General features: G+C 35.2%; 1 pseudogene; it reads right to left on the reverse strand.

Annotated features, from left to right (window-relative positions):
* Positions 1-205: 205 nt before the first annotated feature.
* LOC120126214 lies at positions 206-25854 on the reverse strand (annotated as a pseudogene).
* Positions 25855-27063: the final 1209 nt, after the last annotated feature.

Genomic DNA, 27063 nt, shown 5'->3' on the forward strand with positions numbered 1-27063 from the left:
AATATTTTTTTAAAGCATTTTGGTCTCAAATTTTCATTTTGGAGACAAAAAGATCTATATATGGATGAAAATCGTTAGTTCACAAATGATAAACACTCTAAAATAAAGTATTTTCCCCCTAAAATGAAACATTGGGGTCAAAATGATCCTAAAAGTCATAAGGGCTAAAATGATCATTTAGTCGAATATTAGGGACTCTTTTAGTCTAAAATAGAATGTTGTCCGTTTTGTTTTAGCGTTTAAAGGAGAAGCGGGCGGTGCTTAGAGGGATACAACCCAAAGGTAGCAGTGATGTCACTCCGATATTCCCCACTCCCAGCTCATGGATGCGTTTCAAGTTCGCCATTAGTTGCTTCACAACGCTTTCGAAGAAGGAGACTTTCCTGGCATAGTAAGTGGAGTAGTCGTTGCCTGAAACACTGACGTGTGCCACTGAAGTTTTCAAAGCCTTTCGAATGTATATGGAGTCATCGAGTAGGTGTTGCAGGGAATCAATCTGAGTGGTCATATTTGGCCCCGAAATCAACGTCTCAAACACACCTGTCCCTCCATAGGCCATGGTCATCCCACCCTTCACTCGCCCACTCTCTTCTTTCCTCCACCTATACGGCACCGGCGATTCATTCCCAAGTAATTCGCTGCTTGTCCAAAACCCAACCCTTTGTATCAGTTACTTAATCGCTAATTAACTTTTTTTTTGTCTATAATTTTGTATGGTTTTTCATACCAATGTAGTAAGTGGAGACATAACCATCGGAGAAACGACCAGAATGTTTCCCGGGAAATGTAATTCCATAGGGAAATTTCCAGGATCTTGTAACAGCCATCTCAGAATTCCCTGTATCAGCATATGATTCTCCGAATGCAAACAGCATCTTTGGTCTGAAAACAAAAGATGGCGATGTCCATGACAACCTTGCACCTTCTGCAACCTGTTTTTAACCTACAATTCCATCATTTAACGTCAAAAGAAAAGATATTTGAAATTCCAAACGAAGCTGAGAGGAATGAAATTCACTTGTTTTCCATTACCTGGGAAGAAAGAAAATAGCAACAAACAAAAGAGGGAGAAAATAAAGTTTGTGTATCCAGGAAAATGAAAGTTTGTGTTGAAGCAAGGAAATGAAGTGGTTTAAGCTTGACAAGGATATTTGGAAGATGCATGCACTGATAATATCAACAGTTTACATAGTGGAACAGACGAGCCTAAGGCTTAATCAAAGAGTTATATTTCTCTTGAAGGTGACCCAGCCTTCCGGGTTTAGCTTATTTACCTAGATAGGATCTCCACTTTACACCTGTCAATATATCTCACCTGGCTTTTCTTTTCCATTAGTTTCATTTTTAAAAATTAATACAAAGAACTAATAATCAGTTTATTTAACTGAATGTGATATTAGGTGTCAATGTAATATTTTATAGGGTAAATTACTTATTTTGGGTATTCACTTAGTTAATGTTTTAATCACCAATTATTATTATTTTTTCAAATTATACTTAGTTTTATGTTTTAGTTCTATTCTGGTCACCAATGTTAAAAGATTACCGATGATATTGGCATGATTTTTTTTTAATTATTTTTCAATACTAACGTGGCAATATCTTAGGGTGACAAGCCATCATCACTGTTAATTTTTTAACTGTGGATAATCAAAACTAGGGATGAAAAAACTCGATTCGACTCAAAAAAACATATTTTTTTCAACCCGACTCTACTCGAGAAAAAGCTCAACTAGAATTAATTTCGAGTTGTAATTTCATAAACTCGACTCAAAAAAATTTCAAGTTCAAATCGAGTTATAAAATACAACTCGAATAACTCAAAATTTTTAGTAATTAGTGGGTTAGTTTTTAAGTTTGAGTCGAGTCCCTTGATTCTGTATGATATATGTACATCAAATATAAAAATATATATATGTATTGTATATGGCTATAAAAATCACTTAAATTAAAATAAAATACTATCATAATATTATAAATATGTTCAATTAAATTTAAATAGAAAATCAAAAACTCGACTCGATACAAAAAATTTCAAATGAAGTTTAAGTTACAAAATAAGACTCGTCAACTCGAATAACTTGAAATTTTTTACTTGACTCGACTTAACACTCACCCCTAACCAAAACGTAACGTTAGGAATGGTTTTGAAAAAAAAACTTAAATGACCATAAAAGAAATTAAGTAATAGGTAGGTGACCAATTAGATAGTTTATCTTATTTTATATAATGTCATGATTGTAATGGTGGAATTATTTAAATTAAATTAAAAAAGTCTTTCAATCATATCGTGACACGTGACACATGTTACCAATGACACTCGTTTTCATATGATTAGATGATTGAATATATTAAATTAATTTAAAATCATGATCAAATTGAAAGAATGTATAAATAATTAGGATTAAATGTATAATCATATTAATTTATTAACTATCACGTCAATATTTCCGTTAAATGTTAACGACAAGTGTATTGATTGATACATTTAAATAATTAGATAGTTTGATTGATAAAATTGAAACATTAATGATCAAAATGAAAAGGGCAATAGTTAAATGGTGATACGAGTAGTTTACCTATAATTTATTCAACCCTTAGAATTTTTCTATGTCAATCTCCATCATTATAATTGTATTCATTCTTCTTTCTAAGAAAATCTCATGAGAGGATTTATTGAAAAAACGTGTTATAAAGTTTTGTGTTTGTTCCATAAAATCACATACGAGCTACAAGTTATTTCGTACAAACCTTTTATAAATCACTTACCTTAGATCTGCTATTCATGCTTAATTTTCATTATAATGGCAAAATAGAATAGATTACTTCTAAAATTAATTTAGGTAATTGACTCTCTCAAAGTAAATTTTTTAATTCCACAACTACTTGAATGGGTATTACATGACATCAACGAAGGGACGGAAATATGATTTTATGTTAAAAAGTAAATTTAAAATTTTAAAATTTCAGGGGACGGACTTAAACTTACAAAAATTTAAGTAAATAAAAATAGATTTTCAATAGAAAATGTATAAAAAATCTAAAATATATAGTAATTTTAAAATTTCATGGCCACTGCCACCTTGGTCTATCCCATTTCCACTCCCTAACATTATTGGCCAGGGAAGCAACAGATGTAGTTCTACTAGACTACTTGAGGTCAGGATTGACATACTTAATTAAAGGACCAACGTCATCGATTCAAGTGTCATGCCAAAAATCAACCTTAGTGCCCAAACCAAAAGACCAAACTAGATTTTTACGAACCACATTCTACATAATACTCCAGCCATTCCAAAATCGAGAACAAATAGAGTTACACAGAGACATTGACACCCCTTCACCACACTTTTATTTTGCACGTATAAAACGAACACACAAGTTCTCTTTGTATACAAGAATATGGAACATTGGTTTCATAAGGAATGCCTCAATGAGGTTATCCTTCTTACGAAACCCCAACCTTCCTACCGACATGGGTTTGCAAACATCATTACATTTAACCAAATTCACCCCGCTGCACGTCGACGTAATACCCCAAATGAACCAGCGTATCAATCATTCAATAAGAATACATGTTTTCTTAGGTAGCACAGCAGTTGCATTGTGTACGTCGGAATCGCAACAAGTACCATCTTGGCCAACAAAAAAATCTTCCTGCAAACGAGAGACACTTTGCCTTCCACCCACTAAGTTTTTGTTCCACCATCTGAACAAGATACTGGTACGAAGATGCAGTGACCCGATGGTGCAGCGCAAGAACCCCAAAGTATTTACCCATATCATCGACCTCCTCAAAGTCGATCCCTTCACTGATCAAAGACCTTAGATCGTGTGGAACATTTTTAGAAAAAAAACACCATTGTCTTAGCAACACTCATTTTGTGCCCAGAGACGTGGAAAAGTCACCCAGAATCGAACGAATAGTTTGTAACTAATCAAGCAAAGCCTCAACAAACAGGATCATGTCATTGGTAAAAAAAATAAATGAGATATATGGACCACGAGAAGAAGTTTTAAATGGTTTCCACCGACCCTCAACAGTAGTTGCAAGTATAAACAATATGAGACATTCCATGCAAAAGACAATGAGGTACGGTGAAAGAGGATCACCTTGTCGAATTCCCCTGGTCGAGATGAAAGGATCTGTCATATCTCCATTCCAAATAATACGAGAGGAGATTGTAAAAACACATTGCATAACCAAATTGCAAATAGAAACCAAGATGCCAATATCCACAAGGGTTCCATCCACCCCTTCTTCCCTGTTTTTTGACACATGGAGTGAATAATTTCCTACTTAATAATGATATAATCGGAGATTGATCGCTCGTGTACTAAGCTAGTCTAGTTTTTAGAAGCCAAGGACGATAGAAAGGGATTTAAAGGATTAACCAAAACTTTAGATATGACTTTATAGATAATTGTACAAAGACTGACAGGGCAAAACCACCCCATCGACTCAGGCAACGGTACCTTAGGCAGAAGAACGAGCAGAGTCTAATTAATATGTTGCAGAATCACTCAAATAATGAAAACTTGTTTCAAAAAATCACACATAGATCCACCCACTACATGTCAATTATGTCGAAAGAAATCGACGTTCAATCCATCAACACTCGGAGCCTTAGTTGCTCTCATACCAAACATAGTCGTATGAATTTCTTCATTAGAAATCGGAGACATAAGATTATTCTGTTCCCGCGTCTCTAGCTGCGGGAAACACCCTCGAATAAAAAAATGGTGTTGAGAATCTAGTGAATTGGTAAACATATCCTTGTAAAAATCCATGACAAGTAAAAATCCATGACAAGTTGATTAAGTTCGGACGTATCAGTACACCAACTCCCATCATTTCGTTTAAGAACAGAAATACTATTAGCTCGACAACAAGCAATAAAAGAGGTATGGAAGAATTTAATGTTGCAATCCCATTGTAAAATCCATTGAGAACAGGCTTTTTGTCTCCAGAACAACTCTTCTTATCAATAACCGATTCCAACTCTAGTTTAAGTTGATATGACAAAGAAACCAATGACTCTTAGTGTCTTCTAGACAAAGCACGATCAATGCCACGTAACCATGCCCGTATTCTCTGCTTCCTCATTCCTATGTTCCCGAAAACCTCCTTATTCCAAACATCTACCTCCACTCAGAATTTACCAATGTTATCTTCCAAAGCACAGTCAGCAGACCAAACTGACCCAAGGAAGTCCGCAAACTAATGGTGAGATTGCCACATCGTGATAAAGCGAAAAGGACAATTATGTCGATCACTACGGTCTTCCTCTAATGAGACACGTAAAGGCCGATGGTCTGATCCCTACCCATCCAAATAATGAACATGATAATAAAAAAAAGAGGTAGTCCACATAGAGTTAAGAACACAACGGTATAGTCGTTCATAGAGGTTACCCTTCGACCAAGTGAAAAGTGGACCATGAAACCTCATATCCGATAAACCAAGCTCAAACAGAAAATCCAAAAATAGTTGGCTCCCATTGTAACAACCTAATCCAGTTTGACCCGAAGATCCATGGATTACAATGTTACACGGGACTACCGAGATAGTGACCTAAAAATTTGGGTTTACAAAATAATGGGGAGCTCCAAAAATACATCCATAAAATAGTACAAAATGCCAAGTTCCAAAAAGAGTTACGACTGAATACATAACAAGGGTCCATAAAAGTACATTCCCTCTAAAGATTACTCAGAACGTACTCTGACGGTCTTTGGCAATCTGATATGTTGCAATTGAATATCAGATGACGATAGCTTCCCACGCTCTGCCCCTAAGAACCTGCGCACAAAAACACATTCCGAACGCTGAGCTTAGTGCCTCACTAAAAAATGTATTATACTATATGCATTCACTAAATGAAATGGCAAGTGGCACATATGTGAACATACAACTAGTAAACTACTAATATGTGGCTGACATCATGGTGCGGCTGAGGGATTCGACATCTCAGAGCTTATGCACACCTCTAGCATTGCCGATGCACCCACTAGCAAACCTGGGTGAGGTCCAAAATTCTGCATCATAAACATACAGCCGCCAACTTACTCCGTTGAATCTTGGGCCATTTGGCGCCTACTCGGCAAAGAAGTGTCATAGCACTAACTTGGATCCACTGACTTTCGTATTTTGCTAGAAGGAATCGGGTGTTCTGATTGTTTCCTGAGCTTCATCCAAGACTAGTTTTATGTAAACCTAACTGTTATTGTTTTTACTGTCATGATATTATTTACTATTATCGCTTGAAGTCTTATTTGCTGTTACTCGAGTGTGTTCGGAATACCTTGGGTCTAATCTAACATCCATTGAATTATTTATTAAAAACTGCCTATCAGTACCGATATTAGGATCTTAGTATCGATACTGAGCCACTTGGTATCGATACCCACCTGTTGGTATCGATACCTACTACTGACGTAGGCTATTTCGGTAAGGTAGTATCGATACCCATGAATAAGTATTGATACTCTAACTCTGGGGTATCGATATTGAAATGAGTATCGATACCAAATTTAGGTTCGATGTTCTAAAAATTACCACAGTATCGATACTCCCATTTTGGTATCGATACTCTTGTCTTGGTATCAATACTCTATGTGAGTATCGGTACTAAAATTGTGTTCTAGAATGTTGGTCTTGATACCAGCCTGCTCGGTATCAAAATCGGGATCCTAGTATAGATACTCTATGAATAAGTATCGATAATTCCCTTTTTAAAAGACCTAATTTTAAGATTGACTGAAGAACAATATCAATACTAAGTATCGATACCACTGCTACGAAAGGCTCTATTTTGGCTCGACAGATTCCATCTTTCTACCCAAATCCCCTAGTGAGGTTCCCCAACTGATATTTAAGTATTTATTTATTATTAGGGGTCATTAATAGGTCTAAAAACATCCTAAAACACCCAAATCATGCACCTACTATGAAAATGCTTCAAGCTCATACAACCTACAACATTTCATCTAAACTACCTACACATGGTATAGCTGAGTTAAAAGTGAGTTACCTGAATGTCTAGGCTACTGGAAATGTTAATGGCTCAACCCAAGGTGAGCTTCTCCTTCCCCTTGCTTTGGAGCTCTCACCCACTTCTTTCTCTGAGTAGAAGATATGTAAGGGTTACTGAAGATACTAATTTTTTACCCATATTAATTTATTATAATTATAATTATAATTATCATTATTATAATTATTATAAATATTATTATTATTATTATTATTATTATTATTATTAAATACATTAAATATTATAAATAATAATAAAAAATTACAATCCAAATATCCAGCCCAAACCAAACTGAAACCCAAAACATTTAGGGTTTCAGTTAGGGTTTCCTAACCCTAATCCCAAGCCACCTCTAATCCAGCCGCCTCTGCCTCCACCGCTGCCACGTCCCAACCGAAGGCTCCAGAAGCTCCAACACCAGCCGTCCACGCCATGGCTAGGGGGTGAGTCACCACTGGTAGTCCGGTGACTCACCGAAACCCATTCTTCGGACCGGTCCGATGACCACTCCGGTGATGGCTATAAAGCCATCACCCCATCTGCAATATAAAAAAAAACAAAGAGACAGAGACAAAGAAAGACAGAAAATACACAGAAAGAAGAGAAACACAGAGAAATCAAATACTACCAACGATCTCAACAACAAACGCAGCAAAGAAACAAAAAAGAAAGAAAAAGGAATAAGAGAAACTTACCGAGGAAGCCGACCACCGGATCTCACCAAAACCTTCGAAAAACCGAAGGTATATTTTTTAGATTTGCTCCGATAGGGAGCCGTTTAAAGGAAAAGATCATTGGAACCGTCATTAGGACGGTCCGATCTACGTTTCAATGTAAAAAAAAATTATTCCGGCCACCAAAGACGGTGGCCGGCGGCGGGATCCACGCTGGCAAGCGGCTGCCGGCCGGAGAGCTTCTCTCTTTTCTAGAGAGAAGCGAGAGAAAAATTCTCTCTCTCAGAGAAGAGAGAGAGAGGAAAAATAGAGAAATGAAGCTGGCCCTTCGGGCCAGCCGGGTTTGGGCATTAAATAGCCCTTCCCAAACGACGCCGTTTTGGGGAGGGCTATTCGTGTAATAAATAATAGTTAAATCCTTTTCGCGGTCCTCCGAACTTGTAAACTTTACATTTTAGTCACTAAATCGAATTTATAATCTTTTTAATTTGATCTCGAAATTTTAATTTTATTTATTTTAGTCCTTTTTATTAAAATAATATATTTAGGATAAATAACAGAATTAATCCCTTAATTTTAATAAATAATATTTTAATCCCTAGTTTATATTTTTAATTTATTTTATTATAATATCCGAATTTTAGGTAATTTTTATTTTAGTCACTAAAAAAATAAAATAAAGAAATAGCATGTTTAATCCCTAAAATTTTGATTAATTATGAATTAGGTTTTTAATTTTATTTTTACTATAATTTGGTCATTTATTTATTTTAAATATATCGTTCTAGTTGTATTTTTATTGTTTTAGTTTTACTTGTTTATATTTTTAAATATTTTTATGTATTCATAAATATATATATAATAAATAGTAATTAAATTTTTTATATTTAATATCGAAGAAAAGGACAGTCTTAATACAACTGGATGTCCTATTCTGGTATTTTAAAATTAAACAATATTATTTAAATTAATATTTATCAATATCAAAGAAAAGAGCTGTCTTAAGGCACCTAGAAGTTCTTTTCTGATATTTTTAAATAAATGAATATTTTTTTATATATAATTTTGAAATAATAGGATTATAAATTAAATATATTTTTAAATTTTTAAAATTTTAATAATAGAGACAATTTATAATTAAAAAGTACCAATTTTGGGCGTTGTAGGGTGCTAATCCTTCCCTAAACGTAGCCGACCACGAATCCCTTTTTATTATTAAAAAGAACGAATTTTTGGTTATAAACGCAGATCAGTTCATTTTTTAATTGATGCTTTCTTAAAAACTCTGTTAAAAGATAATTTTTAGGTATTCGACCTACCTGACCCAAAAGGCCGATGGCGACTCACAAATTATTTTTAAAACCATTTATTCACATCATTTTTTTCATCAAGTAATAAATATTTCGTGCCCGGACGAAAACCGGTTACGACAGCTTGGCGACTCTGCTGGGGACTGGTCAAACTTTAAAATCAATTATAAATTGTCTCTATTAATTAAAAATTAAAAGTTCATATATTTAATTTTTAATTCTTTCTTTTCAAAATTTTTATATTTACTTATTATTTTCATAATATTTATATGTTTTATTTTATTTGCAAGTATTTTATTTCATTATTTTTCTGTCAAAGGTTTGAATATTTCTCCTCACACACAATACTTGCATTGCATAACATAAAGCTCTGTAATTGAGTTGTCCCTTTTAAGTGGGAGTGAAAGCGACGTCTTCGTGAGAATTTATTCTCCGTGTCAGACCTAGCAAATAACTTTCGGGGTTCATATGCTCTATGTCTTCGTGAGAATTTATTCTCCGTGTCAGGCATAGAGAAATGTATCCCCTTGAATTGAACTCGATCCATTTTAGTCTGTGATGGACTAGGATTGAGGGTTAGCAACCCAAGGGGGCACTAACAAGGACAATTCGGGTACCTTTATTCTTAGATCTGAAACCCTGCATATAATAAACCCTAGAAACTCTTCCGATCCGAAGTCATGCCGAAATTTTGTCCAAAATAGGTGTACACACAGGAGAAATGAATTCTAACTTTCCTGTTAATTTATTTATTGTCGTTACTGATTAAATTACATATATATTTAAATTATTTAAATTTAGAAAAAAACATGTTTAAATAAAAATATTTATGTAAATGTTATTATTAAATTTCTTTATTATGTAAACTAATTTATTTTCTTTTTGTGTGTTCTTTATTTTTCTGTTTGCATAGCATCATACAGGATAAAAGGCATTGATCCTTGTGTTAATTGTCTCATTGGAAAGCCTTCATCCATGGATAAAAAAGGTTCAAATCAAGTAATTCTAAACTCAGAAGTAAGACAATGGGCTGAAGACTTACAAAGACAAGAGGGAGACAGTCTGCAGGATGATTATGTATCTGACTTAGCCAGTTATGCTCCAGTTTTGCTAAAAAGAAATGATATGCAAGATTTGCGAAGTATTTGGGAAAGTTGGGATTCAAACAAAAAATTGCAGTTTTATCAGACTTACGGAGACATCACATATTTGCTCTATGTCGAAGTTGATGATGAATTACTCAGAGCCCTAGTTCAATTCTGGAATCCAGGATACAATTGCTTCACTCTCAATAGAGAAGATTTGGTCCCTACTATTGAAGAGTACACAACTTTGCTACATATAAATGGGGCTTTGGAAAATCGAATCTATTCAAAGTCAATTAAAACTCAACCCTTTCGAGTTAAATTAGCAAAGATTGCCGGGGTACGAGAAGAATGGGTGGCATCCGTACAAAACAAAAAGGCGAAAGTGAAGGCATTGCTTGGACCAACATTAAAGAACTTATTCAGAGTCATCCAGATATTAAAGTACGATTCGATTTATTTGCTCTGGGTATGTATGGTATGGTCATCTTCCCAAAAGTATTGGGATATGTTGAAGCTGCAGTGGTAGATTTGTTTGAACAGCTACCGAAAAAGATTAATCCTGCTTCTGCAATCCTAGCAGAGACCTTCAGATCGTTAAATGCTTGTAGAAAGCTAGGAGGTGGACGATTCTCAAGGTGTACCCAGTTGTTATATGTTTGGATCCGTAGTCATTTTTGGAGCAGGAATGGCCGAAAGAAATTAAGAAAGATATGTGGATTAATGCCTTTCGAAATCTGCAAAGCAATGACATTGTTTGGCGAGCCCCGTGGCAAATACAAAGGGAATTCTTTTACAAATGTGGAGATTACAACTGGATGATGCTGCTCGGATTATGGGGAGGAATTGGATATGCACCACTTCTGGTCATAAGACAGTATGAAGGTCGTCAATTTGTACCTGTCACTGCTGGATTACAGTCATCTGAGTTCGCATTCCATAGCAAAAATTATAAAAGAAGTATCATGAAAGCCGTTACAGCTTGGAAAACAACTTTTTGTATCCGAGCTAAAGCAGCAAAAGAAATGCTAACTCCTGATTATGAAGAATGGAGATCTGTCAGGAAAAATGAAAATATTCCTCTACCAGATCAAAAAGAGGATATCTCTATGGAAGATCGCATTAAGGTGGTTCCATCAGAGATTGAAATCCTGAGAGCTGAGTTTGAAGCAGAAAGAGAAGGCTGGTCGAAAGAGTTAGAACAAATGAGACAAGATAAAGCTATGTTGGGGGTTGACATTGACTTTCATTCATCACAATGTGCAATGTTGAGAAAAGATAAAGAAAAAGTTGATGATGAATTCAGAGCATTACAGAAAAATTACCAGGAGTTATATAAATCCCGGAAAGCATCAAGACCAAGCCAATCAACGGTACAGATGACTAGAGAGTTGAACATCGAGAAAAGTCGAGTTGAAGATCTGAAAGGAAAGAATAGCCGTCTACTCAAAAGCCTTGAGAAAGGAAAGCAAAAAATGGAAGATTTTGAGGTCGACAGAAGAGAGCGAATTATAAAACACAAGGCTGAACACCGTGAGATCATGAATGAAATGCGAAGAGAAAGGGATCGAGCCAAAGATTTAGAAGAGATGAAGAATGACATCTTTGATAAATTTGAAGGTGAGAAAAATATCATGTTCAAGGGATTTGAATCTGAAATGAACCAGTTGATTGCTGAACTTGAAGTCAGAGGCCAAAAGATGGAAGAATCCAATGTTGAAAAAGAAAAATGGGAGCTGGAAAGAAAAAATTTCAACACCAGACTTGAGGTAGAGCAGGAAGTGGCTAGCAATTGGATGCAAAGATGCAGAAACAAGGATGTTCAAATCCAGAAGCTTAATCAAAGAACGCAAGAAGCACGAACAAAACTCGAAGAAGATCTGGATCACTCTAGAAATAAAAACTCAGAGTTTAATGCTTACATTTTGCAACTTGAAGAATCATTGTTTCAAGAAAAGGTTCGTCTAGGACCTAATGATCTCAAAGAAAGTAATGAGGAAAGTGCTTCACTGCGAAGACGCATTAGAGATCTTGAAAAAATTCTGCACAATTGTCAAGTCAGAATCACTGATTTAGAGCAAACTCTTGAAGGAACGAATGAACAATAGCAAAAGTCAACTGATTTCTATGTTGAAAGAAGTGAAGAAAGAAGTAATATGGTGTTCGAGGCCATGGTACAAATAAGCGAAGTTGCTAGATATGTTGGGGAACTAGCTGTTGAAGCCAAAATAATTGAGCATCACGTTGATCCAGTTTCTAAGTGCGGAAAGAAGGTGTCATGGTTAATTAAAGAAATTATAGAGCTTAATAGGAAAGCTACGCCTTATCTGTAGTTATGAACTATTATAAAGAAACTTTTGTATGCCGATGAAAGTTGTTCTATGACAGTTAACTTTTTGGGATCAATACCTTTTTGCATACATACATTTTGCATACATTCATCATTCATTTCATAAATTTCTTTATGAATATTTTTTTATTTTTATTTTTATTAAGATAAAAATCATTAATTAAAATTTGGAAAAAAATAATATTAAAATATTTTTCAATCGCAGTTATTCTGGCCAAAAGAGAAATACAACATCACTACGGTACTAGACAAGCTACTAAGAGAATTATGGAGGATAAAATACAACGTATTGAGGAACAGCATAATAAAGAACAAGCAGAAATGAGAATGAAGCTGGAGAAAATTGAAGCCAATATTGCAAATTCACAAGACAGCATGATGCAGAAAATAGAGGACATGTTTAAAAGGCAGGCTATCATTGGAAAAATACATGAAAATCCTGTATCTTTAGACCAAGAACCCATATATCCTCTAGGTTTTCCACCAGAACCAATTTATCACTTTGGTACTACACCTATACAAATCAATGCTCGTACATCTGTATTACAAGAAGCCAAACCACATGAAGATCAACAAGTGGATCCTGCATCTTCAAGCAAAAATCCGCTTACATCAGATGTAAAAATAAGGTATCTTAATAATGATCATTTGATCCCAGATTTGAATGAGCTGAATGAGAAACAAAAAGTAAATGAAGAACTGACCAGACAGATCAAGAGCTTAGAAGAACGAATGAAATCCGTGGAAATAACTGAATCATTCTATGGGTTTGATGCTAGTGAGTTGAGTTTGGTTCCAGACTTAATCCTCCCCATCAAGTTCAAAGCTCCTGAATTTGATAAATATGACGGTACTACATGCCCTTCATCCCACATTACTATGTTTTGTCGCAGAATGACAGGATATGTGAAAGACGAGAAATTGTTAATTCACTGCTTTCAGGATAGTTTGACAGGACCGGCTTTAAAATGGTATACTCAATTGACCAAATCCAACATTAGATCCTGGAAAGATTTGGCTAAAGCATTTTTAGAGCAGTATCGCCACGTGACAGACATGGTTCCTGATAGATGGACTCTCCAAAATTTGGAGAAAAAGAATAATGAAACATTCAGACAGTATGCCCAGAGATGGCGTGACACGGCGGCCCAAGTTCAACCACCTTTTTCAGAAAAAGAGGCCACAGTAATATTTGTTCATACATTGAAGGCTCCTTATTTAAATCATCTAATGGGGAATGCAACCAGAAATTTCGCAGATTTGGTCATTTCTAGAGAACTCATTGAAAATGTCTTGAAAAGTGGCAAAATTGAATCAAATGAAGGGTCTAGTTCCAAAAGACCTACGTACCGGAAAAAGGAGAATGAAGTCAACAATGACAATTCTTACAGCAAGGATTCATCGAAAAGTGTTACAATAACCCAGCCAAGGGTTAAGAAAGAAGAAACAAACACTAATCGAGCAGATTCCAGAGGATGTCGAAAGGAAAATGAAAGGTTGTCTTTTACACCTTTACCAGTACCATATGCTGAGATCTATGATTCACTGTTAAAAGCAGATGTCATAAGGCCCTATCCTTTGGTTCCCATGCAACCACCATTCCCTCCTTGGTATGATACAAAGGTACACTGTGTTTATCATGAAGGAATCACGGGTCATTCTATTGAAAACTGTTTGGCATTCAAAAGGGTGGTTTAAAATTTGATCAACACTGGGAAGTTGGAATTCAATACACCATATGCATCAAATCATCCATTGCCAAATCATGGAGATAAAAACGTGAATGCAATTCAGGAAGAGAATAGAAAGAAAGCAAAAATTGACATTTCTGAAATTAAATCTCCGTTTGTTTGGGTATTCCAACAACTCTCTTTAGCCGGTATAATTCCACAACAATTCAGGCCAAAGCAGAATGAAAGCAAGAATTATTGTGAATATCATCAGGAGAAAGGGCATAAAATCCAACTATGTCCTGAATTTAGGGATTTGGTGCAAAAATTGATGAACAACAGAGAAATAGAATTCTTTGAAGAAGAACCAGGGAAAAAAGAAGATGATGTTTGCTCATCAGAGGATTCTAAACCTAGTCAAAGAACAAATGATCCTGTGATCATTAATGTGAAATCATCTACGGTGATTCCTGCACCAATAAAGCCGAAAGTAGTTATCACCACTCCTCTACCATTTCCATACAAAGATACCCGCAGGGTACCTTGGAATTATACTACCAATGTTTCAATGATAGGAGGATCTGTTTCTCTAGAAAAAACAGAAGAGAAAATACAGAGTTTGGGTACAACATCGAAGTCTGAAGCAGTGAGCGAAGTTGGTTTCTTTACAAGAAGTGGGAGATGTTACTCTCCCGAAACATCCAATGCTTCAGAACAAGTGAAAGCAAAAGGAAAAGCCATGTCAATACCTCAGAAGGTATTTGATGATGAATCCCCTCCAGCATTCAATGAGCCTGTGTCAGAAAAACAAGCCCAAGAATTTTTGAAATTCCTGAAACATAGTGAGTATAGTGTGGTTGAACAACTACACAAACAACAAGTGAGAATTTCTATTCTTGATCTATTGATGAATTCAGAAGCACATAGAAATGCTTTGATGAAAATTCTCAATCAAACATTTATCCCTGAAGATATATCCCTCAATAAACTTGACAGAATTGTGGGACATATAGCCGCTGACAATTACATAACGTTCACGGATGATGAAATACCAGAAGGCGGGATGGGGTCAGTAAAAGCTTTGAACATCACGACACATTGTCATGGTCATGTGTTGCCAGGAGTATTGATTGACAATGGATCCGCTCTCAACTTGATGCCTCTAGTCACACTTCAAAGAATGCTTGTGGATCAATCACACATGAAGAGTTATCAGATTGTAGTGCGAGCATTTGATGGTACTCAAAAAGAAGTGCTTGGGAAAATGGAAATACCGTTGTTAATTGGACCAGTCGTGTACAATATTGACTTTGTGGTGATGGACATCCACCCTACATATAATTGTCTATTAGGGAGGCCATGGATTCATTCAGCAGGAGCTGTTCCTTCTTCATTACATCAGAAATTGAAATTTGTTGTTGATGGACAACTAATATGCGTAGGAGCTGAAGAAGAAATCATTGCGTCGGTAACAAGTGATGTTCCATATATCGAAACCAATGATGATGCTCTTGAATGCTCTTTCCGAGCTCTTGAATTTGTAAATGCAACCTTTATTGCAGAAGGAAGCAAAATTCCATATCTCAGATTGTCTGATTGCACAAAGATGACGGTACAACAAACTTTAGGCATCGGAGCTAAAGCTGGGAAAGGTTTAGGAAAGAATCTTCAAGGGATTTTAGTTCCTGTCAGTATAAAGATGAAGAAAGATCGTTTTGGGCTTGGGTTTAAGCCCAATTTTCAGCAAAAGAACAAAGAGATGAAAAGAAGATATGAAGATAGAAAGGCAAAATTGAAAGGGGGAGAAATCCTTTGGGAACACATGTTTTTCCCACAGTTGAAGACCACATTCAGATCAGGGGGAACAATTAATGTAGAACAGCAGCTTGTTGAAGCCTTTAAAGAAGAAAAGTTGACAAAAGATCAAGACATAGTTGAAAAAGCTATGAATGGATTATTTATCAACATGATCATGAATGACAACAAGACTGGCAAATACTTGGAGAAGATTCGCCCATGTTTTCCTGGAGAAACACTCAACAATTGGACCACTGAAGATCTTCCTATAGTTTTTAATATTAACGCAGAGTAATATTCAGAACTAACCTTTATGTTTAGCTCAAAAATATGAAAACTTTTTGTTATCTTGTAAAAGAAATTATGATAAATATAAGAAATTTTCTTTAAAATTTTCAGATGGCAATCATTCTTTACATTTTATTACATTTTTACATTTCATAAATTTACTATATTCTTTCGGAAATATGTCCGATTTAAATTTGCAGGTGTCACCATGTTAATAGCATGTTTATTCCTAAATTTAATCCAGTGATAAATTTAGAGCAGCCTATATGTCTGGAAGAAATCAATGGGTGTGAGGATGAATTAGAATGTGATGTTCCTACTGAACTATTAAGATTGGTAGAAAAAGAAGACAAACAAATTCTACCCCACAAAGAAGAGATTGAGACTGTGAATTTGGGAACAGATGAAGAAATGAAAGAGGTGAAAATTGGTACTACTCTGACAATCCAGATAAAACAAGAATTGATAAATCTCCTTCAAGAGTTCAAAGATATCTTTGCCTGGTCTTATCAAGATATGCCTGGTTTAAGCACAGATATAGTGATACACAAGCTTCCAATCAATCCAGAATATAAACCGGTCCAACAAAAGCTCAGACGAATGAGGCCAGAAATGTTGTTGCAAATCAAAGAAGAAGTGATGAAACAGATCAATGCAGGTTTCCTACAGGCATCTAAATATCCAGAATGGGTAGCCAACATTGTGCCCGTACCAAAGAAGAATGGGAAAGTTTGAATGTGTGTGGATTACAGAGATCTCAACAAAGCTAGTCCGAAAGATAGCTTTCCATTACCCCACATAGACACATTGGTGGACAATACTGCAGGACATGCATGGTTTTCATTTATGGATGGCTTTTCAGGATATAATCAGATAAAAATGAATCCTGAAGACATGGAAAAAACAACATTTGTAACCATGTGGGGCACATTCTGTTATAAAGTGATGCCATTTGGATTGAAAAATGCAGGGGCAACGTATCAAAGAGCCATGGTAACTTTGTTTCATGACATGATGCACAGAGAGATTGAAGTATACGTGGATGACATGATTGCCAAATCCTGAACTGAAAAAGAACATATTCAAAATCTGAGAAAGCTTTTCCAGAGATTGAGGAAGTATCAATTAAAGCTCAACCCCGCAAAATGCACTTTTGGGGTAACTTCCGGGAAACTTTTGGGATTTGTGGTCAGCAAAAAAGGAATCGAGATTGATCCAGATAAAGTAAAAGCAATTCAAGATCTTCCACCACCCAATACAAAAAAAGAAGTTCGAGGCTTTTTGGGAAGATTAAATTATATATCTCGGTTCATTTCTCAATTAACTGACAAATGTGATCCAGTGTTCAAATTACTTCGAAAGAACAATCCTGAAGTCTGGAATGAAGAATGTCAAGAAACTTTGGATATTATTAAGAAATATTTATCCAATGCCCCAATTTTAGTATCACCAATGCGTGATAGACCATTAATTCTCTACTTGACGGTCTTCAAAAATTCGATGGGATGTGTACTAGGACAGCATGATGAATCTGGAAGAAAAGAAAAAGCTATTTATTATCTGAGCAAGAAATTTACCGATTGTGAAATTCGATATCCACCAATACAAAAATTATGTTGTGCTTTGGTGTGGACTACTCGAAGACTCAGACAATATATGTTATACCATACTACTTGGTTGATATCAAAACTTGATCCTTTGAAATTCTTAATGGAATCACCAGCTTTGACAGGCAGAATGGCTAGATGGCAGATGTTATTATCTGAGTTTGATATTGTATATGTCAAGCAAAAAGCAATAAAAGGAAGTGTGATAGCTGATTTTCTGGCCAGTCGTGTATCAAATGATTATCAGCCTTTGAGTTTCAATTTTCCAGATGAAGATTTGTTGTGCATATCCATGAATGAAGAAGTCAGAACAAATGATATATCTGCATTTTGGAAGCTTTACTTTGACGGAGCATCTAATGCTTTGGGACGAGGAATCGGGGCAGTGTTAATTTCTCCAGAAAATATTTATTATCCCTTTACAAGTAGACTGGAGTTCTTTTACACCAATAACATGGCAGAATATGAAGCTTGTGTCATGGGATTGAAAGCAGCTATAGAAAGAAAAATCAAATGTCTCAAAATATATGGAGATTCATCTTTAGTGGTGTATCAATTGCGAGGAGAATGGGAAACAAAAGATCCCAAATTGTTGGAATATCAAAATTTTACCCTCGAATTAGTGAAAGAATTTGAGAAAGTTACCTTCAATTATCTCCCTCGAGAAGAGAATCAAATGGCAGATGCTTTGGCTACATTAGCTGCTATGTTTCAGGCAACTAAGAAAGTTGATATGATGCCAATCAAAATGCAAGAATATGAAATTCCTGCACATTGTTATAGTGTGGAAGAAGAGGTAGATGGTAAACCATGGTATCATGATATTCTGCAATATATCAAAAATCAAAGTTATCCACCAAATGCATCGGAAATTGATAAAAGAACCTTGAGAAGAATGGCTGCTGGATATTTTCTTGATGGTGAGATTATGTATAGAAGAAGCAATGATCAAATGCTATTGAGATGTTTAAATACCAGCGAAGCTAGAAACGTCATTGAAGAAGTACACAGTGGAATATGTGGAACACATGCAAATGGTCTTTCCATGGCCAAAAAAATAATGAGATATGGATACTATTGGGCTACCATTCACACAGATTACATTGATTATGCAAGGAAATGTCATAAATGCCAGATATATGCAGACAAGATTCATGTACCCCCATCTCACTTACATGTAATGACAGCACCTTGGCCTTTTTCTATGTGGGGAATAGATGTCATTGGTGCAATCACACCAAAAGCATCGAATGGACATTGTTTCATTCTTGTGGCAATTGATTATTTTACCAAATGAGTTGAAGCAGCAAACAAGAACATCAAGAGAATCATTACAAAGACTACTGAAACTTACAAAGATTGGCACGAGAAGTTACCTTTTGCTTTATATGCATACCGAACTACTGTTCGAACATCTATTGGGGCAACACCGTTTTCTCTAGTCTACGGAATGGAAGCAGTCTTACCAATTGAAGTTGAGATTCCATCGCTTCGAATATTGAGAGAAACAAAATTGGATGAATCTGAATGGATCCAAGCTAGAGTTGATCAATTGAACCTTGTTGAGGAGAAAAGATTGAAAGCTATTTGCCATGGACAGATGTATCAGAAACGGATGATGAAGTCTCATGACAAAAAAGTACATCCAAGAGAATTCCAAGAGGGTGATCTAGTATTAAAAAAGATTTTACCTATACATAAAGATTTCCGTGGGAAATGGATGCCTAATTGGGAAGGGACATACGTTGTGAAAAAGGCCTTTTCCGGAGGAGCGTTGATCTTGGCAGAAATAGATGGAAAAATTCTGAGAAATCCAATAAACTCGGATTCTGTCAAGAAATATTATGCTTGAAGAAAAAAAAGAGAAGAAAGAAAAAAGAAAGAAAAAAAAAGGAAAAAAAGAAAGAGAAAAAAAAAGAAAAAAGAAAAAGGGGGTCAAGGTGAAAACCCGCAAAGGGCATCTTGTAACCAAATGAAGGATTTGAGTTGAAAACCTGAAAAGGCGGCTCAAATGCAGGTTGATATTAGGCATCTGGCAATTGAACTCTCTTAAGATTTTGACAATTTGGAAGAAACTTCACATCTACAAGCATTTCGACAACGTTTGAGATCTTCCAGACAAAAGCTTACATCATTTCTCTAAATTGTGTCAATGTGATTAATTTAGAAATACTTATGCTTATAATTTGTTGAGACATTTGAATTTTTATCATTCTTATGCTTGCCATAACTTTGAATACAATTTTATCTATTTCAAGTTCAATTTATTTGAGATTCAATTTATTTTTGAAAATTCAATTTATTCTTCTATGAATTAACATAATTTTGAAATAATTTAAAGATTTCTGAATATCACTTTATGTTAATATTTTTAAATACATGGAATATGAAATAAACAAATCATCATCATCTTAAAGACATGAACATTAAGATTGTTACACGGGATACTACCGACAACAAGGTCGAATCCACCAAATCTACTCATCAATTGCTCCAACTGATCACCATTCAGTTCTTGCACCTCTGTTTTCAAAGATATACTAAGACAGTAGAAGGCGATCTTTGCAGCACTGATTCCAGCAAAAAGAAACAAGACATTGATATCACTGGGAAACATGTCTCTATACAGATCCTTGTGTATGGTTTTTAAAGAAACCTAGAAGCATTTCCACCTCATCAGGTTCAAGTGAAGCAACTTTATTCCTTCCAACCCATACTAGATTCCATTTTCAGCACTCATCAAGAACATACTTCTGGATACTCAAAGGTGATTCATTGTCATAAGCTTCAAGAGCTTTACAGATCCTTTCTGTCAATTTGGCATTTCCTGTACATGTTTATAAACAGTTCAACTTTGTTCTTGGATCACATGAAAGCCATCATTTCTTTGTCAATGGAAAAGCATCAGAACATGGAGGAAGCATAATAAGAGAAAATCTGTTCTTAATTGGCAGAATTATGAATATAGCCCTTTTTAGTATAGAAGCATGGAAATGCTTCGAATCTACAAATTCTGGCTCTACATCAAATAAGTATTGTGATATCCTAGTCCAAACATTAACTGAAAGATGAATTTGCCAATAGCATCTTCTGGAAGTGTTCTTTGAGTTATCTGATCTGGTTTGGCAGAACCAATCATTGAATTTAGAAGATGAATGTGTTCATAGCATCTTCTGGAAGTGTTCTTTGAGTTATCTGATCTGGTTTGGCAGAACCAATCATTGAATTTAGAAGATGAATTTGCCAATAGCATCTTCTGGAAGTGTTCTTTGAGTTATCTAATCTGGTTTGGCAGAACCAATCATTGAATTTAGAAGATGAATTTGCTAATAGCATCTTCTGGAAGTGTTCTTTGAGTTATCTGATCTGGTTTGGCAGAACCAATCATTGAATTTAGAAGATGAATGTGTTCATAGCATCTTCTGGAAGTGTTCTTTGAGTTATCTGATCTGGTTTGGCAGAACCAATCATTGAATTTAGAAGATGAATGTGTTCATAGCATCTTCTGGAAGTGTTCTTTGAGTTATCTGATCTGGTTTGGCAGAACCAATCATTGAATTTAGAAGATGAATGTGTTCATAGCATCTTCTGGAAGTGTTCTTTGAGTTATCTAATCTGGTTTGGCTGAACCAATCATTGAATTTAAAAGATGAATTTGCCAATAGCATCTTCTGGAAGTGTTCTTTGAGTTATTTGATCTGGTTTGGTAAGAACTACACAACCAATCATTGGAATTAAAAGATAAACTGCATGATCGTCTTCATTAAGAAGTTTCTTTTCAAGCTTCTTTTGCTTATTCCTTTCCCAAAAATCATAGCCCAAGTTTCGCATTTTCTTGTAATTGGGATCATTGCATAATGGCTTCCCATCTTGTACTGAAAGAAATGTGTCAGTAACATTAGTCATGTGAGCAGCACATATAAAATTTGCCAATTCTGCAATTGATGAATCTGGACCACGTCTATACATGGCTATTGAAGCTTCAGCCTTTGAGAATCCCATTTTTGTCAAGTATAACAGTTTATTCTCCTCATCAGAATGTGAAATCATCTTGAAAGGTCACTTCATAATCAGATGAATTGTTATCAGAATCAACATGTTGCCTGAATGCAAGCTTTTCAAGAGCCTATACTATTGAGTTTTATTCTCAAGAGGTTTTGTGACATTATATCGACATCTACATTTGTCAAAGATGATAGATTCTTTGTTTTGAAGAAGAAAGATCTATTGGGTTTTTACAATTGAAGAAATACTCAATTCACCAATCTGAAATCAAACAACTTAACATTCATGCATCATATTTAGGCATTTGCAAAAATAGATGCATTTTCATTCATTTTTATTCTTGTTGAAATTTTAACAGGAATTTCAAAGATTTTAGCAAAGATTCAAATCTATCATTTGATGGATTGACATTTCCAGAGAAAGTTCATAATGAGAAGAACTCATCTGAAAGAGGAAGAAGAAATTCATAATAAGAAGAATTTGTTCAACCTTTTACATGAATTCATCAATTGATGGATCAGCTTTTCCAGAGAAAGTTCATAATGAGAAGAACTCATCTGAAGAAGGAAGAAGAAGTTCATAATGAGAAGAGCTTGTTCAACCTTTTGCTCAAATCCATCATTTGATGGATCAGCTTTTCCAGAGAAAGTTCATAATGAGAAGAACTCATCTGAAGAAGGAAGAAGAAGTTCATAATGAGAAGAACTTGTTCAACCTTTTACATGAATTCATCAATTGATGGATCAGCATTTCCAGAGAAGTTCATAATGAGAAGAACTCATCTGAAGAAGGAAGAAGAAGTTCATAATAAGAAGAACTTGTTCAACTTTTTGCATAATTCTATCACAGAAGGAGATAGATTAGCATCAGCCTTTTCTAGAGAAAGTTCATAATGAGAAGAACTCATCGAAAGAAGGATGAAGAAGTTCATAATGAGAAGAACTCATTAAAAGCGAAGGATGAAGAAGTTCATAATGAGAAGAACTCATCAAGAGCTTATTCAACCTTTTGAATGACTCTATCACAAAAAGAAAGAGGTCAACATCATCCCCAGTGGAAAGTTCATAATGAGAAGAACTCATCGAAAGAAGGATGAAGAAGTTCATAATGAGAATAACTCATCAAAAGCGAAGGATGAAGAAGTTCATAATGAGAAGAACTCATCAAGAGCTTATTCAACCTTTTGAATGACTCTATCACAAAAAGAAAGAGGTCAACATCATCCCCAGTGGAAAGTTCATAATGAGAAGAACTCATTTGAAAGAAAGAGAAGAAGTTATTCAACATCTCCATGCATAATCAAGTAAAGCCAAATGGATAAAAAATTTTATTATCTTTTCATCTTTGCCCTATTCTTGTTAATACAAGAATGAGCAAAGAGGGGCAGCTGAAGATACTAATTTTTTACCCATATTAATTTATTATTATTATAATTATAATTATCATTATTATAATTATTATAAATATTATTATTATTATTATTATTATTATTATTATTATTATTATTATTATTATTATTAAATACATTAAATATTATAAATAATAAAAAAAATTACAATCCAAATATCCAGCCCAAACCAAACTGAAACCCAAAACATTTAGGGTTTCAGTTAGGGTTTCCTAACCCTAATCCCTAGCTGCCTCTAATCCAGCCGCCTCTGACTCCAGCCGCCTCTGCCTCCACCGCTGCCACGTCCCAACCGAAGGCTCCAGAAGCTCCAACACCAGCCGTCCACGCCATGGCTAGGGGGTGAGTCACCACTGGTAGTCCGGTGACTCACCGAAACCCATTCTTCAGACCGGTCCGATGACCACTCCGGTGATGGCTATAAAGCCATCACCCCATCTGCAATATAAAAAAAACAGAGAGACAGAGACAAAGAAAGACAGAAAATACACAGAAAGAAGAGAAACACAGAGAAATCAAATACTACCAACGATCTCAACAAAAAACGCAGCAAAGAAACAGAAAAGAAAGAGAAAGGAAGAAGAGAAACTTACCGAGGAAGCCGACCACCGGATCTCACCAAAACCTTCGAAAAACCGAAGGTATATTTTTTAGATTTGCTCCGATAGGGAGCCGTTTAAAGGAAAAGATCATCGGAACCGTCATTAGGACGGTCCGATCTACGTTTCAATGTAAAAAAAAATTATTCCGGCCACCAAAGACGGTGGCCGGCGGCGGGATCCACGCCGGCAAGGGCTGCCGGCCGGAGAGCTTCTCTCTTTTCTAGAGAGAAGCGAGAGAAAAATTCTCTCTCTCAGAGAAGAGAGAGAGAGGAAAAATAGAGAAATGAAGCTGGCCCTTCGGGCCAGCCGGGTTTGGGCATTAAATAGCCCTTCCCAAACGACGCCGTTTTGGGGAGGGCTATTCGTGTAATAAATAATAGTTAAATCCTTTCCGCGGTCCTCCGAACTTGTAAACTTTACATTTTAGTCACTAAATCGAATTTATAATCTTTTTAATTTGATCTCGAAATTTTAATTTTATTTATTTTAGTCCTTTTTATTAAAATAATATATTTAGGATAAATAACAGAATTAATCCCTTAATTTTAATAAATAATATTTTAATCCCTAGTTTATATTTTTAATTTATTTTATTATAATATCCGAATTTTAGGTAATTTTATTTTAGTCACTAAAAAAATAAAATAAAGAAATAGCATGTTTAATCCCTAAAATTTTGATTAATTATGAATTAGGTTTTTAATTTTATTTTTACTATAATTTGGTCATTTATTTATTTTAAATATATCGTTCTAGTTGTATTTTTATTGTTTTAGTTTTACTTGTTTATATTTTTAAATATTTTTATGTATTCATAAATATATATATAATAAATAGTAATTAAATTTTTTATATTTAATATCGAAGAAAAGGACAGTCTTAATACAACTGGATGTCCTATTCTGGTATTTTAAAATTAAACAATATTATTTAAATTAATATTTATCAATATCAAAGAAAAGAGCTGTCTTAAGGCACCTAGAAGTTCTTTTCTGATAGTTTTAAATAAATGAATATTTTTTATATATAATTTTGAAATAATAGGATTATAAATTAAATATATTTTTAAATTTTTAAAATTTTAATAATAGAGACAATTTATAATTAAAAAGTACCAATTTTGGGCGTTGTAGGGTGCTAATCATTCCCTAAACGTAACCGACCACGAATCCCTTTTTATTATTAAAAAGAACGAATTTTTGGTTATAAACGCAGATCAGTTCATTTTTTAATTGATGCTTTCTTAAAAACTCTGTTAAAAGATAATTTTTAGGTATTCGACCTACCTGACCCAAAAGGCCGATGGCGACTCACAAATTATTTTTAAAACCATTTATTCACATCATTTTTTCATCAAGTAATAAATATTTCGTGCCCGGACGAAAACCGGTTACGACAGTTACCAACTGAATTTAGGAATTAAGAAAAGTTTAGAAACACTTCTAAAGGTTTAAACTTCCTAAAAATCGGATTGAAACTCAAAGGTTTTTTAAACCCTCCCAAAAACCATTTTCTGGAGCCATGGCCAAATCTTGTGTTTGGGAGCTTAAAATGAAGCTTAGGGTGGGTAGATTTCGAATCTTACCTTGAAAATCCTAAACAAGGCTTGGAATTCATAAAGTCTAAACCTTTACTATGATTTGGTGATGAAGAAAATGAAGGAAGAAGAAGAGAAGAGACAAGTCTTTTAAGGAGAAGGGGATATGCAACAGACGTATGATCACCAATTTTTAATGGTGATAAGCCTTTATTTTGAACAATGGGAAAATTATTTCCTTGGTCCCTCAAATTTTGGTTGTAAACTGAAATCACTCATTGTCATTCTTTATTGGGATAAACCCAAGCTGAAAACCTCTTTCTACTTGGGTCAAAGCTTATTATAAACTCCTAACCCGGGATCTGGGGCATTACAACTCTCTCATCCTAATAAAAATTTCATCCTTAAAATTTACCTGAGCAGAAGAGATGAGGATACTGGAGCTGCATATCTTCCTCAGTTTCCCAAGTTGGTTCCTCGACGACATGGTTCCTCCATAACACCTTCATTAAAAGAATCCTCTTATTCATTAACTCCTTGACATCTATTTTTAAAATTCTGACTGGCTCCTCTATATAGGTTATGTCTGGGCTGACCTCTATCTATTCTAGGGGTAAGATGTACGATGGATCAAAATGATATCTCTTGAGCACGGATACATAGAACACATTGTGAATGCACTCCAACTCTGGTGGTAAGGCTAATTTGTAGGGCACTGGTCAAACTCTCTAGAGTATCTCGTAAGGTACTATGAAGTGAGTAGTCAACTTCTCTTTACGTCAGAAGTGGAGTACTTTCTTCTACAGGGAAACCTTAAGGAACACTTTGTCCCCAACTACAAACTCGATATCCTTACACTTCAAATTTGGGTAAGACCTCTATTTGTCTGAAGCTTCTTTTAGTCTGTTCTGGATTAACCTCACTTTCTCCTCTGTCTCTCTAATCAATTCCGTGCCTACTATTTTACCCTCACTAAGCTATATCCAACACATCGGAGTTCTACACTTACGTCCATACAAGGCCCCATACAGAGCCATCTTGATGCTTGGATGAAAACTATTATTATAGGAAAACTCCTTTAATGGCAAGAGGTCCTCCTAACTATCCTCCAGATCGATGATAGTACACTTGAGCATGTCCTTGAGAATCTAGATAACTCGCTCTGATTGACCATCTGTCTGAGGATGGAATGTTGTGCTGAAGTGTAGTTTGCTGCTTTAAGATTTATGGAGGGCTTCTCATAAGCGAAAAGTAAATCGAAGGTCTCTATCTGATATGATGGAGGTTAGAACACCGTGCAACCTCACTATCTCATAGATGTACAACTGAGCTAACCTTTCTAAAATATAGTCCATCATAACTGGAAGGAAGTGGGTTGATTTGGTGGCGGTCTACTATGACCCAAACTGCATCATTTCTCTGTCTGATCATCGATAACCCGGTCACAAAGTCTATGGTTACCCTGTCCCATTTCCACTGAGGAATATATATGGGCTAAAGTAAACATGAGAGAACCTGATGTTCTACCTTAACCTGTTGACACAATAGGCATCTAGCGACGAAATCTGACACTTCCCTTTTCATACCCAGCTAGAAGAATAACCGAAAAAGCTCCTAATAGATCTTGTTACTGCCTGGGTGCACTGTGAGGGGACTGTAATGCACCTCATGGAGAATCTTACTACTCAACTGGGCA

Source organism: Hibiscus syriacus, unplaced genomic scaffold (assembly GCF_006381635.1).
Source record: "Hibiscus syriacus cultivar Baekdansim isolate YM2019G1 unplaced genomic scaffold, ASM638163v2 tig00110450_pilon, whole genome shotgun sequence".
In the NCBI taxonomy this organism is placed as follows: Eukaryota; Viridiplantae; Streptophyta; class Magnoliopsida; order Malvales; family Malvaceae; genus Hibiscus; species Hibiscus syriacus.